This window comes from Leucopleurus acutus (genome assembly GCF_964270905.1).
Source record: "Leucopleurus acutus genome assembly, chromosome: 18".
Classification (NCBI taxonomy): domain Eukaryota; kingdom Metazoa; phylum Chordata; class Mammalia; order Artiodactyla; family Delphinidae; genus Leucopleurus; species Leucopleurus acutus.
This window is the reverse complement of record NC_139160.1, coordinates 56,041,968-56,068,320: the sequence shown is the minus strand read 5'-3', so window position 1 is coordinate 56,068,320 and position 26,353 is coordinate 56,041,968.

Sequence of the window (26,353 nt, the reverse complement as noted above, 5' to 3'; positions counted from 1 at the left end):
GTTTGAAGGAAATGAAATCACAGGGTATTTATTAGTCTGATTTTCTCATATAAAAGGAGTACTCTTGAGAGAACAATTGGAAAGTTCAGTAGCATTTTCTACAGATTATGTGTCAGCAGTTATTGCTTTACTTCAAGCTCTTTTAGTGCATTTTGCCAACAATAGAAGATAAAATCTATTGAGTGCTCAGGCCTCTCCACATGTGACTTCATTTCAACCTGAACGAACCTTAGAGTAGGTACTTTTATTACCATCTAATAAAGAAAATAAAGGTTAAAGAGAATATCTGCCCTGCTTAAAGTCATACAGCTCGTAAATGGGGCTGAGATAGGAAGCTAGACTCTGTGGCCGCAGGACTCTTACTTCTAATCAAGCTATGATATTTTGTTTTACTGTATAGCATACTCAGATGATATAATCTAGACGTTCTGTAGATGGGAAATTTTACCTTTCTTTATGCATGTCACTTAATCTTAATTGTAAAGTGCGAAGGAGGTTCAGCCCCCAGGGATCTAAAGATAACAATATCTAAAACGGGTTGGGTTTTTTTTACTTCAAATTTTATAAAAATACCTATAAGATTTATTGAAATTTCACAAACTTCTTCTCAATAGGGAAAGTGTACAAAATGTATTATATATTTAGGGGAGCACTCTAAAGCTTATGAAGTTGCTTGTGCTATCAAAGTCCAGGGTACCCTCATTAAGAGCCCCTCCAGATCTTGCTTATGACTCAAGCCTCCTCCCTACTCAAACTTTTTTGTTTGTTTGTTTCCTGGCCTGTATTATTCACCCCAGATAGTTACTAGTAATCGTTTATCTTTCGAATCTGGAAATTCTACAGGATATATCAGGATGTTATATACTCTCCAGGAGTTTGGGGTTCCCATGGAAAAGGGAGAATGTTTAGTATCCTGCTAGTGGAAAAAAAATCTTCATGTTTTAGGCTTTAAAACTAAAATAAACTCTACCAATTATATCATGTCATTTTTCATTACCTATGTGGTAGATTGTTGTAGTAATAGCCTCCAAGTTTGTCTTGCTTCCCTACATTCTTCCTTGGGTCAGTCCTCCCTTACTCATTCTAGTCTTTTTTTTTTTTTTTTTTTTTAACAACACACATTCATTTGTCACACTTCTGGAGACTGTGAAGTCCAAGATCAAGGCATCAAGATTTGATACCTGGTGAGGGCTTGCCTCCAGATTAATAGATGGCATCTTCTTGCTGTGTCCTAATGTGGTAGAAGGGGCAAGGGAGCTCTTTGAGGTCTTTTTTATAAGGGCACTAATCCCATTAGTGAGGGTTCCACCCTCATGACCTAATCACCTCTTAAAGGACCCACTTCCAAATAACATCATATTAGGGATTAGATGTCAACATATGAATTTGTGGAGAGACACAAACATTCAATCTATAACCATCTTTATAGTCTTTGGATAGGTCCTCCCTCTTTTATCCTAGTGTTCATAATGCAACTTACTTTGGTTAATGAAAAAAACCTAACATACGTGACATAGAAGCTTGAAAAATGCTGATGTTTTAGGACTTGATTTGTCCTGTTGCTCTTGTAACTTTGAGTTTCCCATGGGAAAGCCCAGGCTAGCCTGCAGTGTGGCTCATGGCCCAGTTTCTCCAGTCTCCATGGCTAATCATCACTCAAATAGAGAAGCAGAGCCGCTTTATCTGATGACAGAGAGGTGAGCCTAGCAGAGACTGAAGAAGCACTGAGCATCTAAGCCTAGCCCACCTGCTGATCAACAGAATTTTGAGTTTAGTGGTTTAAGCCGCTAAGTTTTGGTGTTTTGTTATACAGTAAAAGCTAACTGATGCAAGCATTCTCTCATTTACACTCACTACAGAGTTTACTGTTTAATTACTATTGGCCCTAGGGCATGTGAATTATACTACTACATTTTCAAGATAGTAATATTCATTTTTATAGACATCACAGCTGGAGGAAGAATAGTACTTAGACAAGAAAGAGTAAAGAAAAACACATTAAAATTGAGTGCTCAGTCACTGCCAAGGGTCGTATTACGGCCTATATCCATATCATAAAACATATGTGTTTGTTTGGGATAGCTCAGATGCCAGCAGGAGTCCAAGCATCAGTTATCTGGGTATGTGAAAAGAATGCAACTTTCTCCTTCGTTCCTCAGTTAAGGGACTTAACACCAAGTGTTTGGAATAATCGGCCTACACAATAGATATATGTCTGGATGAATAAGCAGAAAAGGAAAAGCTAGAAAGAGGTAAAAGGAGTCAGACTTAAAATCATACTTATCAGGAAAACGGTGTAGTTACTTTTGTTTAGTGCTAAAATGTCCCTGGATTTATACCAAAGGCGATGTAACGTTGAAGTATTTCTTTAGATTTTAAACACAAAGACTATGTGGTAATTGAAAGCAACCTAATGATAATTTCAAAGTAATAATTCTCTTTTGAAGAGTTCTATGATGTGTTAAATTAACACCTCATCATCCAATGTACAGCATGATGGATAGAAATACTTCTCTCCCACCTTTTACATACTAGGAAATTAAGTCTTACAATGGACTAAAATTTCACAAATCCACTTATGTTCAAACTGTTCCCTTAAAGTCATTGATACCGTAGGAAGTTTCTCTTTCATGTGTCACCCTGCTGTGGGAGGTTTTTCGCCTACTTGTCAGACAGACAGTACCCTGAGCAGAAGGGATAGCAGCTAAAATAGAAAAGTTGCTAAGGCTAGTTCTTAAATAAACAGAATAATGAAACTTTGTAGATCATAATAAACTTAGGAAACTGAAAACATCATAATTTTTGATATTTTGATAACATTTCCTCTTTTTTTCTCCCTTATATGGTAAGTGGAAGTTTTCCAATATAAAGCAACTGATAAGGGTTTTCTCAGATGTTCATATTGTATAACTTTAAGAGAGTAAATCCTGAAATATGAAATTATTTGATTTGGTGAATTAGAATGTGAGGTTATATATTAGTTATAAATGGAGAGAATGGGATTAGTTGGTAATTAATGTAAAAAATTGGGCTGTCCATACTTTTTAATAGAGAATGAGAGTAACTTCACAATTGATGAAATTAGATTTGTTAATGTACCAGAAAGTAAGAGAGAATTTTCAGTCTATTAGCATAAATCAAAGATTGTCCTTTTAAACTGTATCCAAAATATAACAATGAATGTTAAATATTTCGTTTTAGCAAGTAGATGAGATACTTTAAATTGTCTAGCATCTGTACATATGAATACAAAATATTACTGCATATTTAAAGTTAATTTTGGAAGCAGGCATACTTTTACACTGCTTGTATAGCCTTGATTAGTTTCTTACTTCTTAAGATATTTTAAAATTTTCCTTCAGAATTCATTTTTCCCCAGAAAGCATGTTGTATAAATTATCCTGGTTTCTTTATATCACCTATTCTCCGGAAAGTTGCAGATTTTTATGAGGCAAAATTTCATCAAGTGATTTCTCACTTACCAATATTTCTGTAGTAAAACATTTTTCATGTGTTGAGATTAAGTGAAGACATGGGACAATGTTCCAGAATATCTCCTTCCTCTAATGCAAGAAGATGATTAAAAGCTGAAACATGGGGTGGGGGGAAATGTGTCAGTATTATTACTTATTTAGCAATTATCAAAAGTCTATAGCTCTATATATGACTTTGTAAAAGTTTTTACATAGAAACCCTATATAGTTATTCATTTTAAAATACATAAGTACAGTGATTTACACAGTTATCTTACAGAAATTTTGGTAAAATGATATGTATTAAGTTTATAAAATAAAAGAATTTTTTTCATCTATCATATAGGAACTAAAAAGATATAGAATTATAAATGATGAGAGTAGCACGATTTTAGGCTTGAAAAACATAAGTTTTACATTTGATTTTTGATTCTCAAGAGAGTAAAGACATACCACTGGTTTGAGTAAAAGAACAAGTGATGTGATTGAGGGGAATGACAACTCTTCTCTTGTCCAAATTGGTAATACTTAATCTGTAGCTAAAGTTTAAATGGTAAATAAATATGTAATAGAGTCCTAACTTCCCAAAGAAGATCAGTCTTGATATCACAGACAATGAGGAGGTGGTTATTGAGTACAGTTATGATATTGCTATTTAATACAGGTTATTCTTGCCTCATCATAAAGCATCAACTGAAACAACAGAGAAAGCTAATAGAGTAATGCTTGCATGAGAAGAGGAGTGCCTGGAATAAGGTGATAGCTATGGATATGCAAATGAGGAGTTAAGTCTTAAAGATGTAGGAATAGATAAAACATGATTTAGTAGCTGAATGGAGGAAGGTCGGTACCCTCAAAGCACTGAGGAACAGAAAACAGAAAAATCCAAAGCACCCACTGTGTGCTGAGTATGAGGCATGCTAATGAAGATAAAGAAATTCAGATGGACCATTAATTTGGATGAAAAAGATAATAAATATATTTCCAAGCAGAGAAGTTAGTTAGGTAAGAAACAGACAAAAAAGCCAGGGATACCGTGCTGGAGATTCAAATATCAGGAGTTACCTACTAACTAGTATCAGCAGAGGTTCCTGAAAAACCAAAACAGAGAGATGCCAGACACTGACAAAGGGAAGAAAGAGAGAGAGAGATGGAGAAAAATGCAAACAGTATCACAGAAAGCAAGAAAGGTGATTCAAGAAGGACAATAGTCAGGAATGGCAAATTTCATAGATGAAATAAAACAAGGCAGTTATCTTGTGGGAGAAAATTAAAGGCAAAGTTATAGTTTGAATGTCGTTATTAGGAAGGAAACCAAATTCTAAAGGACTATGGAGGGAATATTCAATGAGAAGTTGGAGCTGACAGTAAAGAAAACTTATTTAAGAAGCTTAGCTATAAAAAGAAATAACACAATATTTTCGTATCAAATGAAAGCTACTCTTCTCCTATTTCTCTGTCTCATTTTCCAATATAAGAAAAAAAAAGAAAAACTGGTAAATTGTTTCTTCTGTTATGGAGCGAAAAATACTTCTAAAAAGTGTGGGGAAAATTTAAGAGGAAGTATTGGAGGATAGGCAGAAGGAAAAGAGTGCAGGGAAGAGGAGGAGAAAGAAGAGAATCGGGGATGTTACGTATGAAAAGAGATAATGACTGCAAGAACTTTTCACCTCTTCTCAGGATGTGTAGTCAAATCAAAGCAAGGACTGAAAGCTGCTTGGGCTTAACAGAAAAACATTTCAAAAATCAAAGAGATGGGTTAGAGAATAGACTAACAATTGCTTGAAGGGACAGTGGTTGACTCAGCCTGGCCTTGGCTGGAGAAGAATTATCACTATTCATTCTGAAGCAGCTGTGAGTGAGGGCTAATGGATTGGCAGACTTCCTGTTGCATTATTTTCTAACATAGGTATAATAAATATGATGAAAATGTTGAATCTGTCTAGAATTGAGGTCCATGTCATAGCATACGCTGAAGTCTATTGTTCTAAAACAGAGGGCAAGACATCAAGGAGTAAACAGGAAAGAATTGACATGTATACACTATCAAATGTAAAATAGATAGCTAATGGGAAGCAGCCGCATAGCGCAGGGAGATCAGCTCCGTGCGTTGTGTCCACTTGGAGGGGTGGGATAGGGAGAGTGGAAGGGGGGAGATGCAAGAGGGAGGATATATGGGGATGTATGTGTATGTATAGCTGATACACTTTGTTATACAGCAGAAACTAACACACCATTGTAAAGCAATTATACTCCAATAAAGATGTTAAAAATAAATAAATAAAAAGAGAAAAAAAGAATGCATGTATCCTGGCTAGAAGGAGTGTTAGAAATCAGAATTTCATGGATAGAGTGATAATGACAAAGTGAGAATTATTAAGCTGGAGAATTGGGAGGAAATAAAGTTCATGACAAGAACTATAGAAAGCTTTAGGCCATGAAGGAAAATCTTATTTGGGGGGGTGATCCAGTGGAGAGGAAAAAAAGTTACATAGCAGAAATGCATGCAGGGTGTGGGGATAGCCAAAAGAAGAAAAAAATGAAAGATATATTGCATAAACATAAACACATATGCTCTAGTAAGTATGTATAAAAAATTACATTAATATGCCTTTATGGATATTAACATACAGGTATGTATGAGAAGGATGTTCTCTGGGGTTAAAGTTATTAAATACTACAGACTTTTAAACACTGTATGTTATTAGCTTCTGCATCTTTTGTCCTTCTACATCAATATTTTTTCTAGTGATAAAATTTGCTTCAGTTGGAAGTTTGAATAACAAACACCACTAAATATGCAAAATTTTACCTCACTAACCATGGTGTCTATTTAGCACATGTATCTGTAAAAATATAAACAGCATCACTTGGAAATACAACTAAATCAATACTTCTTCAATAAATATTCTCCTTACTGCTTTCTGTCAATATATTTTTCCTACATTGACAATATTTTCTCAAATCAAAAACTACGTATTATCGCAAACTAATTTTATTAGATTATTTATTCCAGGCATAAACTGAACCATAATTATGCCAATAGGTTTATAGCATATCATATACAGTTTTAATAATGTGGCATATTGCCACTTTCACACCTAATACTGAGTCTTATTTTTCTTCTTCAAAAAAGTTAATATCTCAGGCTTTTAGATGGAGAGGGTATGAGGTGTAATCTGCTGAACAAAATATAACCAGATTTTGTTGGGAGGAGGAGAACTTCATAAAAACCTATTTTTGATTTATTATATTTCTGTAAAAAAGGTATAATGAATATATATCATTACTTTGTTACATTATATCAATACATATAATATCCATGTATAACTGTAATGATATCAAAGTGGTAGCTCTCTCATGCTTCAGATAGTAGACATATTTGCCCATTGCATTTCTTCTTCTTGCCTGGAACACGTACCTGATACTGGGAGATAGAGTAACATCCTGTAACATTGGAGAAGCAAGCCATAAATTAAGAAAAAATAGAGAACCAGAGTAGGGGGGAGCTGGCTTGTGAGTAGTTGTGCCAGCCGTAGCTGCTCATCCGCAAACTGTAAGTGACCTAAGAAAGGGCATCTGTGATACACAGCCGAAGATGATCACAATTGATATTTAGCTTTTGTTCTGAATCAATTATATTTTGGAAGACTTATACATCCATATATTAAGATATGATATTAACGTAATATCAATTATTATTAAAGTGTGATAATGTAATATTAATTATTAGCCTATTATCAAACATGTTTATAGGTTTAAAAGAAGCCACTAAAACTAAAGTACAACCTGGCCAATATTCTCAAAAGAAAGATAATACCTTTTCTGAGTTTTCAAAAGTTTCTCTACCTAATTTTCAAAAGTTTCTCTACCTAAACTACTTGAAAGCACTCTGTATTTTGTTGCAGGGTCATTGGGCAAGATAAATAGAAAGTTGAATTTTTTTTTTTAAAAAGGCAGCAGTCTTAGATATTGACTGTTAAAAGTGTATTAGATGGAAAAGATACTGAATTTCTCTTTTCAAACACCTCAGCACAGAATAAGCTCTAAAAATCATTAGCTCTCAGAGCCTTCTCGCTGGTTCCAAGACCTTCTTTGACTCCCTAAAGCCATAGATACTAAATTCATATTAGAGTCAGAATCTCAGGAGACCAGCTCATCCACTGAGGAGTTTCCTGGTGCTTCTACTACATCATAAATTAAATGACCGTTTTTTCACCCTTTTCATGGGGGGGGGGGTCTTATGAATATGGAATCGAGTATATACAAAGATGCATAACATACTTGGAGAAAATTTTGTTGGGTTATTTCTGGAACTCTCTCGATTTGCTTATTGTTTAAGGTGAAATCCATGACTTTGACAATTATATAAATTCCACCATGCTCAGCTGATGCAGAACATGGTTTAAAGCCATTTTCCAAAGGCTTTAGGTACTTTAAAGTGAACAGTCTTTACTTCACAGCATGACTTCCTTATTCAAGAATAAAATAGAACTTTCAGAGCAGCAATAAAAATGATACCAAATAAAAGCTTGTGCTTTGTCGAGTGGGGTAAGAGCTCCGAGCAATACTTTAATTCAAGCAGAAAAGCAAAAGTTTCACATTATTGGTCTGACATACCACTTCATGCTCAAAGAGGCACATCTCTCCTGTGATGAATATATGCATAGCAAAGAGGCATCTCTCTCACGTCTTAGCCTCTGAGGAGGATTTTTAAAGACAGTGAGACTTCGAACATATAGGTTCTCTACTAAAAGAGAGAAAAGGAGGCACAGGATCGAAAAATTTGAGAAATACCAAAATGATATTCTTTTTAGTCACCAGTAAATAAACTCAGGGGGGGCTCAGATATTGGTGTGTCTTCATAGGTTTAACCTCACAAGCTTATACTGTTTCTGTCATATTATTTCTGTGTGTCGGGGCAGGTATTTTGTTTACTTACAAAATATTTATTTCTTGGGCAATGACAAGGAATTTCTAGCAGATGGGTATAATACCGTACTGAGGCATTAGAAAAGTTCTGCTCATAGCCAGACTCTAGCTATAAATAATTACCTAAAATGTAAGAAAAAATTCTGAGGGAAAAGGAAAAATTTTGGAATGAATCATTTGATATATGGAGCATTGCAAATCAATTATTAGAATAATTTCATAGTGTTAGTAGCTTCCTGAAAGTCAGAAAAATATGGAAAAGTCTAAAACTAGTATATCTCAAGAAGTAAAAGCTTTTCTTGCCTGTGCTTTTGGTACCATACCCACAAAATCATTGCCAAGACCAATGTTATAAAAAATTTCCTTGTGTTTTCTTCAAGAAATTTTAGTTTCAAGTCTTAAATTTAATTCTTTAATCCATTCTGTCAGGATGACTGTTATAAAACAAAACAAAACAAAGAAGTGTTGGCAAGGATATGGGGAAATTGGAATTCTTGTTTCATTTTTAAGTTATCGTTCCAACCTAAAACAATCTCAGAACAATGAATGTGCAGTTAATAGATCTAAAATGTGCGGCTAGCTGTGTTTGCAACCATAAATCTAGGATTTATTTGGCTGGGGGTTGAATTTTGTATTTATTTTTAATTCCTGAATTTATATTCTATTCCAAATTATGAAAGCTGAACAATTTAGATAGTCTGGAGAGACCATGGATGGTCACAGATAAGTCAGGCAAACTAGAGGATTGTCTTTTTCACTGTCTTTGTTTGTCCACATATCCTACTTAACTTTCTGTCTTAAAAATCCCAGAGTCAAATGGTGATCTTCAAACCTTCTAGTTGTGTACTATATAAATAAATTCTGAAATTTAGCCCTGCTACATCCATACGAAAGATAGTCAAATCTATAATTCTAGCCCTATTCTCTAGAATTTTTTCTATCAACTTTAGAGTGGCCTACTTGACAACCAATAAAATTCAACAATATTTAGCATAAATGTTGATGCATTTGGACAGATGTATACAATCATGCAGTCATATAATCATTACCAAAATTATGAAGGACATTTCTATCACTAAAAATATTCACTTCCATCTCTTTGCCGTCAATCTTCTTTCTATATCTCTCCCTGGATGCGTGATTTCCATTCTGTCACCATAGTTTTCCTTTACTAAAATAAAAATGGAATTGTACAGTATGTGGTTGTCTATGCTTGTCCCTTTTCACTTAGCATGATGCTTTTTAGTTACATTCATGTGTTGGTGCAGCTGTAATCTATTCCTTTTTGTTATAGAGTTGTGTTCCACTGAACGGATAAATACATTTTTTAAAATTCATACACAAATTGATAGTCATTTGGGTTGTTTCCAGTTCTTATTACAAATGAAGCTGCTGTGAATATTTGAGTAAAAGTCTTTGTGTGGGCATAGGTTTTTATTTTTCTTTGGTATATACTTAGGAGTGGAATTACTAGGTCATATGGTAGATGTATTCTTAATTTTATAAAAATAAAACAAAAATAAAATCTGTTCTCCAAAGTAGCTGTATCATTTTGACTTTCAACTAGTAATGTATAAGAGTTCCAGTTTCTCTACATTGTCTCCAACACTAGTTATTTTCATTATAGCCATTCTGGTAGGCTTGTAGTAGTGTCTCATTGCAGTTTTAGTTTGTACTGATGCATATACTTTTGACTCAAAAAAAATGCTCCATTATACTCTCAAGGACGTGGATTGATGAATGTGACAAGGTTACTCTTTGCAACAATATTTACAATAGAAAAATATTGGAAATAATGGTGTTAATCAGTAGTGTAGTAGTTAAATAACTTATGGCACATGTATTTGATGGAATACTTTGCACACAGTTAGCAAAAAAGAATGAAAACTCCTCAAGGACTGGTCAAAAATAAATTCTGATATAACTTGTTAAGGAAAAAAAGAGGTGTGACTGGCAGAAAAATAACACCTATATGGTGGAGGGAGGGGGTGAAAGAGACCCTTTTAAGTCTTCTCCACAAAATCCATGTGAGAAAATATTAATATAATTTTGTAAAACAATTTGAGGAAATTTTGACCCTTCCTAAAATTATACTCGTTGAGCATAATCAATAGTTGTGCTTGCTAAATATTTCTACAAATATTTGACAAAAAATTCTCTCCCGTTCATGTCAAATAGTAGCAATGAACTTATTAACTCCCTTGGGTTTGAGTGGAGCCATGTGACTTGTTCTGGCCAATCACTTGAGAGTAAAAGTACCTGCATCACTCCCACATGAGTGCTCAAGTCAGATCCTCCAGTAGAACATTATCCAATGAAACTCTCCATGATGAGGGACACGTGCTTTCTACCACAGTAGTCATTAGCCACATGTGGCTATTGAACACTTGAGGTGTGGCTAGTGTGGCTCAGGAACTGAATTTTAATTTTAGGTAGCTTAAAATTAATAGTTGCATGTGGCTAGTGGCTGTTTTTTTAGACATTGCAGCTCTAGAACCTTCTTTTCCCTGTGCTGTACTGATAAGCCTCAGTTTGTCAGCCTTGGGCTTAGAATTGAGTACAATAAAAATAACCCACTGCTGATCTGTTATGGACAATTATGGTGAGCTGAATTAAGGTTTGCTGTTTTAAGTAGCTGAGAATTTTTTCCTGGTTTCATTACAAAATAACCTGTCCTGATTTAGTGACCCAGGTAAGATCATTTTAATTTAACAGACAAAAATTCACACAATTGAATGAAGTCATTTTATATTAATAATATATTCTTCCTGAAGGAAAACATAAAAGTCTGCCTGAAGGTTAAATCTAGAAAAGCATAGGTTAAATCAAAGTAAAGAATGTATAAGATTGATAAAAAGTCCTACTGATAAGCACTAATCAGCTAATATATATACTATAATATATAGTATTAATATATATGATGTGTCTTTATGTGTATATTTATATTTTTCAATATATACCCTCATTAAGTCATAGAATCTTAATATTTATTAATATAGAAACCTAGAGAACTAGGAGAATAAAACGTTGTTAGAAAGATTGTAAACACAAAAAATAAATGATACAAGCAACAAAAATGAAGATATGAGAATCGAGAACTATATAAACCTAAAATTGGTATTCATTTAAAAATTCTGAGCATAGGAGTTGGGTTTCTACCATATACAATTGAAGCATGTAATTACAAGGAATATAATGACAATAATACTTTTAAAACGTTTCCACCTTCCACATTTTTCATCTTCTGGTTCATCTCATAGTCTCCAGTTTTGTTTTTTTGTTTTTTGTTTTTTTTTGCGGTACGCGGGCCTCTCAATGCTGTGGCCTCTCCCGTTGCGGAGCACAGGCTCCGGACGCGCAGGCTCAGCGGCCATGGCTCAAGGGCCCAGCCGCTCCGCGGCACGTGGGATCTTCCCAGACCGGGGCACGAACCCATGTCCCCTGCATCGGCAGGAGGACTCTCAACCACTCCAGTTTTTATATTACTGTCGTTGACACCTCAAATGTCTTAATCTCCAGATTTAAACATTTACTACTGTCTTTCATCCGTTTCTATTGCTAACATTCATTTCCAAAGTAAGTGGTCCTGCCATTGTTTTCTCAGAAAATTTCTAATATTTTTGTCTTTAATTTCCATCTCATATTATTAGGGCTGCATTCACTTATTCTTCTCATAATTGCCTGACATCGAAAGTGGATCCATAATTGTCATGTGGATTAATGTTAAATCATAAACACAGATAGCCTCCTCCTGCTTTCAGTAGTTTTTATCACACTTTTATTTTCAACAACCAGACAATAGGTTTCAAATAATCTTCTTAATGTTAGAGCCGTTCTTCAGCTCTAACATAGATCACATTTCTCTGCAAGAATTTGCAATTCACCTATCCTAATCTCATCCTTCTCGGTCATCCTTGAATGAGTCTCCATTCTACCGGTTTTATAAGATAATCATTTTTATCCTCACTTAACCTATGAGAAGACAGGAGATTAGAAAATCTCAATGCTTGTCACACAGCTAATGCATGGTAAACCCAACCTTTAAATCCAGGTGAGCCAGCCACAGAGCCTCCAATAAGCAACTTGTTAATAAAGACTATAAATGAATAAGTGATAAATTTGCTTTATAGGACTCTCCCTCGAGGCAGGGAATCAGGAAGCATATGTCTAAAAAGACAAATAGAAACACGAAATAGGATGCTTCTAATTCAGACAACAGAGGACCACCTTTCACTACAAGCCCCCAAATGTGCTGGACAAAATATGACAAGGAAAAAGTGCACCCAGCCAGGTACACAAGAAATAGAGGAAATCTGTTACTAGGAGCAAAAAGAAAATGGAAAGCTGAAGGAGAAAATCACCAAGTAAATAGTACATTGACCCTGCGTGTTTAAGGGAAAAGGATGAAAGATGCAGAAATTAATTGCTAAGTGATTGGAGTTATTTTTTATTTTAGTTTTTTATAAATTTTAATTTTGAAATCATCTAAATTTATAGAAAGTTTACAAAAACAAATATTTGCCAATTATCAACATTTTTGGCTATTTTATTATTTTCTATTTATCTATACACATATATGTAAATCTATGAAAATCTATACATATGTGTGGTTTTTGAAACTTTTGAGAATAACGCAGTTTTTATACCCCTTTATTCATAAATATTTTAGTGTGCATTTCTTAAGAACAGGGTATATTTTTCATGACTAAAATACAATTATCAAAATCAGGAAATTTAATATTGGTTAATACTGATAACAGTAATCCACAACCCGAATTCAAACTTTGCCAATTGTCCTTCTAATGTTCTCAGTAGGATTTTCCTCCCTGCAATAGGCGCCAATTCAGGATCATTAATTGGATTTAATTGTCATGTCTTTCCAGCCTTCTTTAATTTAGAATATTTCTTTAACTGTTTTTTTTTTTCATGGTCTTGACATTTTCAAAAGTACTAGCAGGTTATTTTGTAGCTGATCCCTCAATATCAGTTTGTCTGATGTTTTCTTATTATATTTGGATTATATATTTTAAAAATTATTTTTCACAAGAATATCACAGATGGGAAGTGATCTACTCAGTACACCATAAACAGGAAACATGTGAAGTCAGTTTGCCTAATTATTGGTGATATTCAATTTAATCACTTAAGTTTTTGAAAGCCACATTCCTCCACTGTAAAGTTATAATTTTCCCTTTACAATTCATAATTTACAGGGAGATACTTTTGAGACTCTGTGATATCTTGTTCATCACATTTTCCCTATTTTTAGCATCCATCCACTGATAATTTTTGTCTTAACCAGTTATCACTATATTGCTGAAGAATAGGATTTTCAAATTCCATCATTTCTTCTGTGTTATTAGTTAGATTTTACTATAAAAGATCTCTCTTCTACCCCATTTATGTGTATGTATAAATGCATTTATGTATTATTGATTGACTGGATTTTAGTATCCTTTCTAGGATTGGGCAAGAGGCTTTAGAAATGTGCAAAGTTTTGTCATTGGAACTGAAAATCCCTGTATTCTGAGATTCTCCAAGCACTGAATCTTTAACTTAAGGAAAACCAGAAAACCTGAACATCAGCTAGGCAAGACCGTCAAAAGATTTTCTCTGCCCAGGGCTCCACATAAATAAATGAGCTTCCTGTAATAAGAATTAAAAATATGCATGCTTGGGGCTTCCCTGGTGGCGCAGTTGTTGAGAGTCTGCCTGCCGATGCAGGGGACGCGGCTCCGCGGTGGGAGAGGCCACGGCAGTGGGAGGCCCGCGTACTGCAAAAAAAAAAAAAAAAAAAAAATGCATGCTTGTGTTAGCTACAGATTTTGGATCTGACTTTGTATAAATCTGCATGGTGCGGAAATATCGAAACTTCAAAAGTAACATAAAATTGTCTTTAGTCTAATGAAATCCCTGAATACATGGAAGAAGCCAGCAGATGCCATCCTTTCATAACTATGGAAGCTGAGTATTCTTAAAGAAAAACAGTAACAATTTCATAACAAACAGTAAAAATTAAACATAATGGAGTCAGAAAATACAACCAAACAGGAGTGGTATTAATAACCCGCAAGAACCCCTTATAGTCAATAAATGTGTTTAAAGTAAGTAAAGAAATAAAAGAAAAAATGGAGATGACGAGCAAAGAATTTTATAGTATGCAAAATGCAGTCAGTATGGAAAAACTTCAAAAAAAATGAAAACCAGAGCCATGTGAAATTAATAGGCAGAGGACTGATTGGAAAATACATCATGCACCTAGAAGGCAACTGGAAGATAGATCAGAGGACATTAACCTTAATGAGCAGAGATTGAATAATGAGTTTAAAGCGTGAAAGAAAGAGTTCAAGGGCCAAAAAAAAAAAAAAAAAAGAACAGTGAAAGAGATTAGACAAACATGGAGAAGGGAGTGTGTTAAACATTCAGGTTAAACTAGAAATACATGTATAACTTTGTCAAATAAAACAAATGTGGACTTAGGTAAGGAGAGACTTTAATGGAAAGAATAATTACAATGGGGCAAAAGGACTAATACAATAAGGGAAAGGAGACTACTGCAATAGAAGAATGCTCCAACCCTAAGGTCTGCAAGCATCTCTTTTTGTTGACAAGCAGGAGTCAAGAACACTAGAAAGAACCAGGTGTGAGGGAGTAGGTGGTATGACCAGACAGTTAGCAGGGAAGGCTTGTGGGCAGCCAGTTTGTGCTGGATCAGGCTGAGCATGGGTCCAAACTCAGGGGCCAAGAAGCTTAATCAAAGTTTGGTCTAGTCAGTTATTTTGTGCAGATTGGTCAGTGGATACAAATACATTAATTCATCATTGTTGATGCTGAGAATGGAATTTGGAGGATATGTGTTTAGCTTTGTCACAGGTAAACAAGGAAGTATCTCTGATTCTTACCTAAATCATATTGGGAACATAAAGGGTGAGGGCATTTCTTTAATCATCACTGTTTTCTAGGATCACAGGACTCCAATAAAGTTCAATACTGTCAACTTTTAAACCAATATAAGCAAAAAACCCAAAAAGGAAATGGAGACATATACAGCTACAGCAGTTTATGCTTAAGGGCAGAGTGAGCGATACAGGCAAACATAATGCACAATTTCCTATTCAATAAACTTCTATCAGCTGGAGGTTATGTACAGTGTAACACTGCAAGTCCATGAGTGAAATGGATAATGTCCATGACTTCGAAGTGAGCCCATCTAATTTTTTGAGACCTATAGCATAACTTCTATAATTTAGATATAAACTAAAAGCTTTTGTAGCCCAGAGGGGAAAATAGATTCTTCTTAGATGTGGGATTCAGAAATACTTCCTAAATGAGTTATATTTGAGTTGGCTCCATCTAATAAAGCATTGCTCTTTACAAATTGCTTTCATATATGTAATCTCGCTTGAAAATCACAAAACATCATGAGTTAATTACAGCAGGTATTGTTTTCCTCATTTTCCAACTGGGAAAATACAGCCAATAAATGATGGAATTAATTCTCTAGGCTTTGGTTTGGTTGACTGAAAGTACCGTGTTTTCCCTCTTCTGTATTATACTTTAAGGGCAGTCGAGGTTAGGGTGTACCTAAAAGAAGTAGAGCTTACTCAGTATGGAAAGGAAAGTTAAAAAGAGGAAAAAGAGGATAAATAAACTAGTAAAGGTGGAAATATATACCATTGAACATAGGATTTAGAAAGAAAACTAATGAAGAAATCTGGGAGGATAGATGGGAATACCACTGATTATGGCCTTACATGGCATAATAGAATTTACCACTATGCAATAGAGTATCTGAAAATTTCTGGAAATACTTATACAATCTCTTTCTTTTTTATCAAATCTAGCCCGAAATCAATTTCTCTTTAGAAACCTTGTTTTTCAGCCTTGTTGGTCTCCTGTATTTCTCTTTCAGTAACTCATTAAATTTTCTTCTGTAAAACAAATTTTCATTTTTTCCTGTTTTTCATGAACTTGCATTTTATTTTCCTTTCCAGGTTTATTGAGGTATAAGTGACAAAATCTATATACTTAAGGTGTGTCATGTAATGATTTGATATACCTATACATTATGAAATGATTACTACTATCAAGTTAACACATCCGTCACTTCACAGAGTTACTTTTATTTATTTATTGTTTTGTCATGTGTGGTGAGAACACTTAAGATCTATTCTCTTAGTAAATTTCAAGTATACAATACTGTATTATTAACTGTAGTCATCGTGCTGTCCTTTAGATCCCAGAACTTATTCATCTTATAACTGAAAATTTGTATCCTTTGACCAACATCTTCCCATTTCCCCCAACACCCCAAAAGGACTTGAGTGTGTGTTTGTGCATATGTATGTACTTGTATACATGTATGTATAGCTACAAAATAATTATACTGAGAAATATTGCAAAAAAAAAAAAAACCTGAAGAAGGGCTTACAGCTGATACCGAAACAATATTATGTTGAGGACTATCTTGCAGTTTTAGCAGTTTGTCACAATAATCTACTAATAGAGACAAATAAATATAAATGTAACATTACTGATATAAAACAAAACACTGAGGATTTTTACAGGGAATGAGTCTATTGCCTTTTTAAAAGAATTATTAAGTTTCATCTAATAATGGAATGATCTTCAGTGAATTGTAAAATAAATTATTCAAGCTTGTGGTGAGAACATCTCATCATTTACATGATTGCACCTTAAGGAATCACATTTGATTAGTAATATTCAAGGCTGGGCTGTGTCATTAGATGAAAAAGAATCACTTTTTGAAAACTTAATCTAGATTATTTATTTGTGTTTATTGGAGTATTCTTTATTCAAGAAGGTAACTTAGACATAAATTAATCATGTATTGATAAAGATAGAATTGCAATAAAAAAATGAAACGTTTGCTCACAAATGTTGCTTTTTTTTCCTTGCTAAATATCAAACTCACTACACCCTCACTATAGCTACAGTAACTATGGTAAAAGCCAGAAGAAAAAAAATTATTTTGCTATAAAAATCTATAGTGTCACATACAAAAAATTAAAACAATATGCATAACTTTAGTCTTCACCATGTGAAGAACTTGAAGGAGCTATAATTAAAATATCCTGAAAAAGAATTGACATTTTCATTTGCCAGTACCTTGTGGCAGACACACTGGCTGGCAGAGACAGAATATAAGTATTAAGGAACACACATAAAGGGGAGAGCTTAAGTGATCCAAGAAAAGAAGCTGCTGAAGAGAGCCAAATACTTTATATAGTAAGTTGAAAATCTTGGCAATTATATTCCTATAGAAGTCATAGGTTTCTTATATATAAGTGGGAAAATGAAACCCAAATGGGCAAATAATAATGTTTTCTCATTTTGCACAATACTAAAATAACTTTAAAAACCTATAATCTAACCTATAACCTAAGTATGATATCATGTAAAAGATAAGTGCTAATTAATTTGAAATATGAAATAACAAATATGGACTAAGCAATGACTATGTTCAGTGCTTGCTACCGAGCAGGCACCAAAAGACACAGTATGTGAACCAGCCTTGCTGTTCAGAACCTTGTCATCTATTGAAACAGAGAAGGAGTAAGTGCATTAAATGGTTAACAGCTTTGCAATTATTAAAATGACACATGTAGTAGAGATCTTGGTTGCTTTGTCCAGAGCCAAAGTGATCTCTTTTAAAGTCTGTATGTCTGTTCTTCACCTTTTGAGAGCCTGTTTCTACTGTCTGGCCTGTACCATCTTGGAAGATTACCACTGTGCTATTGAAGCTACATGACTCAGAGAAGCCTGCCCAACCCCAGCCCAGCCCAGCCCACCTGAGTCCTCAGAGTGGCCAGGGGTTACTAAACACTGAATGACTGCTATAGTATTATGGACCATCTCATTCACCTGGAGATGAGATAAACTCTGCTGTAGATTTTATACACTAGACTTCCCCAGGAACTTTAAGTGAAGCTGGGTTTTCATCTCAAATAATGCCTTTGCTCGATTTCTTCCATTTGCACACAAATCCTTGTCTCAGAAGCTGGCCTAAGAAAATAAATCCAAGAGATATTGTATGATAGTACATTATTAATTGAAAATAACAAGTAAAAAAATACATATATATTTTGACATATCAGAAGAGAGAGACACCATTGTGTGCTGGAATAGGCTAGTTTTTTCTATGGAGAGTCTTTGGAGTTTGAAACAAGGATAGGGTTTGGACAGGTGGAAGAAATGAACTATTCTGGCACAGGAAACAATGTAGAAAAGTCTTCCAGACAGAGTGCTTAAGTTTTTTTTCAGGGTGAGGAGGGCAATTCTGCTAGAGTAAAAACCTTGATGATACATGGTGATTTGCCTACAAATAAATTATGAAGGTCCTTAAACCAAAAAATAATTTTATTTACAGAAAAAAATACTATATAACCTAAAATATGTTCTCTAGAATTGGAAGAATCCTTTAACATTTAGGAATACAGGAGTGGTATAATTACAGTGGTGTTTCAAGGTTCATCTAGTGGTTCTGTGCTATATAATTTGAAGAACAGAGATGTAAGACCAAACAGTTTGGAGCCTAGGACAAGACGTACAAAGACGAAGTAGCCAGTGAACCTAAAACTAGAGTTTGGGGGTGGGGCCATTAATAAGGAATGAAAGTGGAAGGTAGTTAGAATGACGAATGCTCTAAAAAGTTATACAGAATCATTTATAAGGTTCTATGACTAACCTGATGAGAGATGGGAGAGGAGTGAACAAGGATTTTTTTGGAACAAGTTTTAAAAATACCAGGAGAGTAAACATGAATCCAGTGAGACACTTTGTTTCTTAGAGACTAAGCAATAAATAGCAACATCATGAGAAGTAGGCATACATAAAGTCAGGGTTCTAGTGGAAAGAGCACAAAGTGCGAATTCAGGGATCATGCATTTTAGTACTAATTCTATATTCAAACCCTCCACATAAACTCAGGTAAATCATAAACTTTCCTGGGCTTTAAAAATCCCTCCTCAGATAATTCTGATGGCCATATTTGTTGTCAAATTATCTTCCGAATTTTATGATACCAGGGAGAAGGTAAATAATTTTAACTTAGATTTTTTTTTCGTTAGAGAGGATGTTAGGGCATGACGTAGAATTTTCTAGAGAGTAGTTGCAAGAAATATGGACGTGATCCTGAGAAGAAGGTTGGATTCGAGCAACAGTTTTTGATAATGCCTGGGGACATTTTTGGTTGCCACGATTGCTACTGGCATCCGGCGGGTAGAGGCCAGGGACGCTGCTGAAGTCCTAGAAAACCCCACAGCAAAGAATCTTCTAGTGTCTTAGGTTGAGAAATACTAGACTAAGTGGCACCATCCCCTTCAGTTAGATCCATTGAAGTTGTCCATAAACAGACCAGACCGATTTGAGCTGACTGTGAAGAGTAATGGTTTCAAATACGCCTCATATTCTTTCTCGCATTACACATCTCCTACTTATCTACTTGATGTTTTAGAGTTGTGAATCACTATTCACAACACCCCAAACTGTAATCTTCATGCATTCAACGCTGTCAGTGCTTGGCATTATGCCTAACCAATGTTGGACAAGGGAAATATAGTTGTGAAATAAATAAGGAAAATAATTTTTATTATGCTCAATATTATATTTCTTTTTAAACTCTCTTACAAGATGGTGGACATGTTTTTAGGAATAAATATGAATTATGTATATGTTCCTAAACTAGATGCTGATATGCTAATTAAAATTAATGAGTGGTACATGGCACATATTGGATGCTCGATATATATTTATTTAAAGCATACTTGTGTGGAACAGGTAGACTAGGAAGCTTAAGGAATTATATTTTCAGATCGAGATAAAGGTATTTAAAGACTTTAAAAACAGGAAGTAGTAGATATAATGTTGACTGTCATTAGCTATCTTAATCCCAGTTTCATTGATATGACACCAAATTATCATCTTTATTTGTATACTGTGAACTTTTGTAAGATATAGTGATGGCAAGGTTGAAAACTCATAACCATATATCTATTTGATGTTACTAACAAGATCATTTAATAAGCATCTCAATTTTACCATGCCTAAAACTGATTCCTATTCTCCCCCAACATATTCCTTTCTGATTCTCACCCATTTTGGAACACGGCATTATCCAGTGCTCTCTGGAGCTTAAGCTCAAAACCCCAAAGTTATTTTGCTCTTTCTCTCATCCTACAATCCAAAGGCTGAGTACCTTTGTTGGTAAAAATCTCCAAGTATAGAAGAGATCAGTTTGCCTCTATCCATCACTTTTTACCAATCCCTAAATCAATATGTCATTGCCTCCTCTGTGTATTACTGCAATAACCTCTTAACTGCTCTCCCTGACAGTACATTTGCTCTCAACTTTCCATTCTCCATAGAGCAGCTTAAACTATTTACAAACATTGCAAGTTAATTTATGGCATTTCTGCTTAAAAATCTATAACTCTTTTTACTGCATTTAGTACAAACCCAGTAGTACAGCACGGAGGATTACTTGGCTGCCTTTCTAACATCGTTCTCTATCTTTTCCATGGAGGATTCCTGTAGTGCCAGGGAAAGTGACTCTACCTTTTCTCCAGGGTAGGAACATGCAACTAAAAAAGAAATATAGAAACTCCTGCCATCACATGTTACATGAATGACCACACGGATTAATGAGGAGAGGTTATGTGACCTAAACCTATCTAATCAAAGTGAATTTCAGAGAAATTGCTGGGAACTGTGAAAAACAAACTTTGCTACAGATAGGAGAGCTCGAATCCCTTCAGCTATTTTGTTAGTTATGTATTTTATATATAGTGGTGTGTATATGCCAATCCCTTGAAGCCAGGAAGAAAGTGAGAATCTGAGGGCACAGCCAGTGCATGTAGGCAGAGAACTGAGGGAATTGCAGAGAACAGAGAAGAGAATCCAACAAACAAGGGTCTAAAGTGTGTGCTACCTCTGACTTCCTGGTTACAGGAGTCAAGAAATTTCTTACTTGTTTAAATTAGTTATGATTGGATTTTGTGAGTAAAAGCGTGCTAAAGTAGGAGGCATTAAACACTGTGGTCTCAGGACCCTTCTGCCCTCTTAAAAATCATTGAGACCGCCACAGAGCTTTTGCCTATGTAATATCTACTATATTAGATTTAATATAATGAATGTTTAATTAATCAATAGATTGAATGTAATAATATCATTAATATATTATTTTAAAATATTTATAAACGCATTACTTGTTAACATAAATAACATGTTTTAATAAAAGTAACTGTATTTTCCAAAACAATATACTGAGTGAATAAATGGCCTTATTTTAAATGTTTGCAAATCTCTATACATCTGGCTTAATAAAAAAGACAGGTAGAGTCTCATATCTGCTTCTGCATTCAATCTGTTGAAATATATATATATTTTTTTACCTTTATGGAGAAAATCTGAGGTCACCAGGATGTGTGACTGAAGAAAGAGTGAATATGTTAATAGCCTTTCATATTACTGGATATGGATAGTCTTTGTTGATGCTACACCAAAACTTAACAAGTGGTAGTTTCTTAAAGGTTAATTGCAGTGTGGGATCTGAAAGCACAGATAAAGTTTTCATTATTGTTATTTAAAAAACAGTCTATATATCACCTGGAATAGAGCTGTTATCCATAAAATATTTTGCAATATCATGCATTGATCATTAAGAAATACTAGTGCTTTACTGGTTTTTGCAGATCTTCTAAATTTTAATATATTTTACAACAATGTCAAAATTGCATATGTTAATATTATCACACATAGTATCAGTGTTTTTATGCCTGGGGAAGCTTTCACTCTCATCGTGGCAAAAACAAATTTTTCAAAATATAATTTCAGGGCTTCCCTGGTGGCGCAGTGGTTGAGAGTCCGCCTGCCGTTGCAGGGGACACGGGTTTGTGCCCCGGTCCGGGAAGATCCCACATGCCGCGGAGCGGCTAGGCCCGTGAGCCATGGCCGCTGAGCCTGCGCATCCGGAGCCTGTGCTCCGCAACAAGAGAGGCCACAACAGTGAGAGGCCCACATAACGCAAAATATATATATATATACACATATATATATATAATTTTATCTAATTTTCACTTAGAAGTGTGGATTTTATCACTGGCCACAAATGTCAGTTACCTTAAATTGACAGTTTTTCTTACTTTATATTTTAAATAATCATAGTTTTCCTGCCAGTCATTTTTCAGTTAGAAATTATGTTTTATGGTAAAAGAGGAAGTTCAACTCAAGAATAAAAATAATCTCTCAAGTGATTTTTTTTTGAGGCAATCAGCATATTTTGGTTTACAGCAGAAGAAAGGGTTTCCATTTAAACACGCAGAACATTAGAAAATGGGGTACCCAATGGTTGACATTTAAGAAAATTAGTAATTTTTTACTGCCTCATGAAAGCCAGCCCTAACTGCAGCTGACATTTATCTTAACACAAGTGCATGGCACTTAAGAATACAAAGATCATTAGTGCAGTACTGCCCTGATTTGTACAAAGTCACCAGCAAATGTACTTGCTATTAATTTTGCACCATCAGTGCAAATGTGAAAACAGTGAAAAGGGAAAATAATGTCTTAACATTGTTTTGAAAATCTTTTTGACCTTGCACATTCCCTTAAATGTCTTGGGGACTCCCAGGGTCTGGGAAAAGCTGCTCTAATCATTTCCATGGTCTATAACCCCCTATATTATCACACCATTGCTATTAGCCAACCTACTCCTTACCTTTTTCTCCTTTATTCACTAAAAACTTTGACTATGTTTCTTGAACACATTAAGGACCTTTGCACATGTTGTTGCAACCTTCTAATACTTTGTGTCTACTGACTTTTATATTGTCTTCTACTCATAATTTAATTCTCAAACCAAATGCTGAATCTTCAGAGGGGTTTCCCTTGATGGCCACACTATATATTACTCCTCTTCATGTATAAAAGGCACTTTTTAAAATTGCATTACTCTCTTTTTATCCCAACATTCGGAATACAGTTGGGCACATAGTGGGCATATAATTATCATTTATTAAATAAGGTAACAAGCTTGTATAAAGTGCCATTTATTTGACTAGCTTCTCTATTTTTATAAATATATAATATTTTTATACAACTTAACTAGGAGCAATTATTTTTGCACCAAAGAAACAGTAACCCCTCTCAGCCCCCAGTCACCTCTTCCAGAGTTGAGTTCAATCTATTCTCTTAAATCACATCTTTATCCTAAAAATATGGTTTCTAACTATTCTTATAACTGGCTAGGAGAAATATTTATTTATTTTTTTTTTTATATTGCCACTTTAGTCTGTTGACTTATTCAATAGATGAAAAAAAAACCAACACTGAAATGTACTGACACTTGCCACCAAATTTTGATGTAGAAGGTGATGAATTTTGGACAGGGAAAATGTAGAAATTAAACGCTCCTCGACAAAATATTGTAATAAAATAGACGTTTCCCTTGCCTGTTAAGATCATCCACTTCTTTCACTGAGTAGGAGAAACAAGCTTACTTGATAGCAGCGGTGGGTAGAAGATATGATTCACTTCACTATCACTATTCAGTTGATTCTTTTCTTCCATTTCAGTTACATTAAGTTAGTTAACTGAAGAGTAAATTAATGGATCAGGTAGCACAAAGAAAGAATCAAAACCAGAAGTCCTAGCAGAATTAAAGAATGGTTTGTGACTGTCACAAACTGCTAGAAAAAAAAGAAAACCACGGGGCTTCCCTGGTGGCGCAGTTGTTGAGAGTCCGCCTGCCGATGCAGGGGACACGGGTTTGTGCCCTGGTCCGGGAGGATCCCACATGCCGCGGAGCGGCTGGGCCCGTGAGCCATGGCCGCTGAGCCTGCGCGTCCGGAGCCTGTGCTCTGCAACGGGAGAGGCCACAACAGTGAGAGGCCCGCGTACCAAAAAAAAAAAAAACAAAAAAAGAAGACCGCATCCTGACGCAAAGGAAATTCTATACGGTAATTTACATTCATTATAATGGCATCTAGGTCCTAGACTCTTTTGGATCTGAATAAGAGGAGCAATATCTCAACACTTAGAATTGTTTGATGATAATTGTCCTATACCGATGAGACCAGAAGTAAAGCCATTGTTATTTTTCCTAGATAAGGCAACATAAAGTCAGACAACATCTGTGGTCTTACCTCAGTCACGTGTGGCTTGTTAGAGGGGAAATAATGGTGCTAGTACTCTACAATTCACATTTCTGCTACAAAAGGGCACAATGATTTTTTGTTCTACAAAAGTAGTCATTATTAGTCTTGTCATACAAAACCATTTAACACAGTTGATTTGGTGTTATGTCACTAAAATTTCAAATAAAATAACTGTATTCTCATGCCAGCATCAGGCTACATTGTGAATATTTTTTCTGGCTTTTTTTTTTTAACATCTTTACTGGAGTATAATTGCTTTACAATAGTGTGTTAGTTTCTGCTTTATAACAAAGCGAATCAGTTATACATATACACATGTTCTCATATCTCTTCCCTCTTGCGTCTCCCTCCCTCCCACCCTCCCTATCCCACCCCTCTAGGTGGTCACAAAGCACCGAGCTGATCTCCCTGTGCTATGTGGCTGCTTCCCACAAGCTATCTATTCTACGTTTGGTAGTGTATATATGTCCATGCCACTCTCTCACTTTGTCACAGTCTACCCTTTCCCCTCCCCACATCCTCAAGTCTATTCTCTAGTAGGTCTGTGTCTTTATTCCCGTGTTACCCCTAGATTCTTCATGACTCTTTTTTTTTTTCTTGGATTCCATATATATGTGTTAGCATACGGTATTTGTTTTTCTCTTTCTAACTTACTTCACTCTGTACGACAGATTCTAGGTCCATCCACCTCACTACAAATAACTCAATTTCGTTTCTTTTTATGGCTGAGTAATATTCCATTGTATATATGTGCCACATATTGTTTTGTACTCATGAAAGAAGCATGGGAAGAGGAGGAAATATGTACACACACACACACACACACACACACACACACCCCCCAAATACTTCTAAATAATTCAGGTAGCTGAAAATCTTGTGTTTGCCAGCAAACAAGCAGTGCTAACACTTAATACTCTATTTTCTCTGCTTCACTTCATCAGATAAAACCAAACTGGACACTAGGAGTTACATTTTATGTGCAATGCATAGGGAATTAGCCCTGCAATTTTCAGGGAAAACAGCAAAAATTGTGTGCTGGATTTCCTTTGTGTCATTTAAAGTGACTCAGACATTTCCAAGTAAGCTGATTTAGGGAAATTGAATATATTTCTTAAGTGGTTAAATAGGGAGAGGACATTGTTTTGTATTTTGTGTCATTTTGTAATAATCTACCATTAGAACCTTTGTCTTATAGAATTTTTATTTTCAAATTCAAAATAATTGTTGCAAATACTGTAGTTACATGTCCAAAAAGAGCAAATAATTTTTCCTTTATGATGTTAAAGAAATAAGTAGGAGCTAGTGCTTACAATGAGAAAGCTTTTTTCTTCTTTGTAATGTGAGGTTTAGAAGGCATTTCTACATGCTTTTGAAGAGCATTTTTTTAAATTTAATTTAAGCTTAAAGGTCTAATGATTTGCCTGTTACTGGCCATGATAGCCCTGCTCTGACCTCAAAGTACCTGCTCAATGAAAGCTCTACTCAGTCTTTTCTTTCTTTGTAATCTAATTAGTGACTTCATAAATGCTCTCCTTCTTCATTACCAAAATATTACTGAACGAAAGAGTGAAAGGACAAGGAAGAGAATAATAAATTACAAAAAAGTAGTCATAAGGAAACAAGGAATTTAACATAATGGGTATGATTTAGCAAAAAGGCTTAAGAATTACCAAAAAGCAACCGAAAACAGTGATATCTCGTGTAGTATGTATTGCACTTCAAAACCCACAATTCAGCTGAGACAGAGAGAGGGAGAGAGAGGGGAGCAAC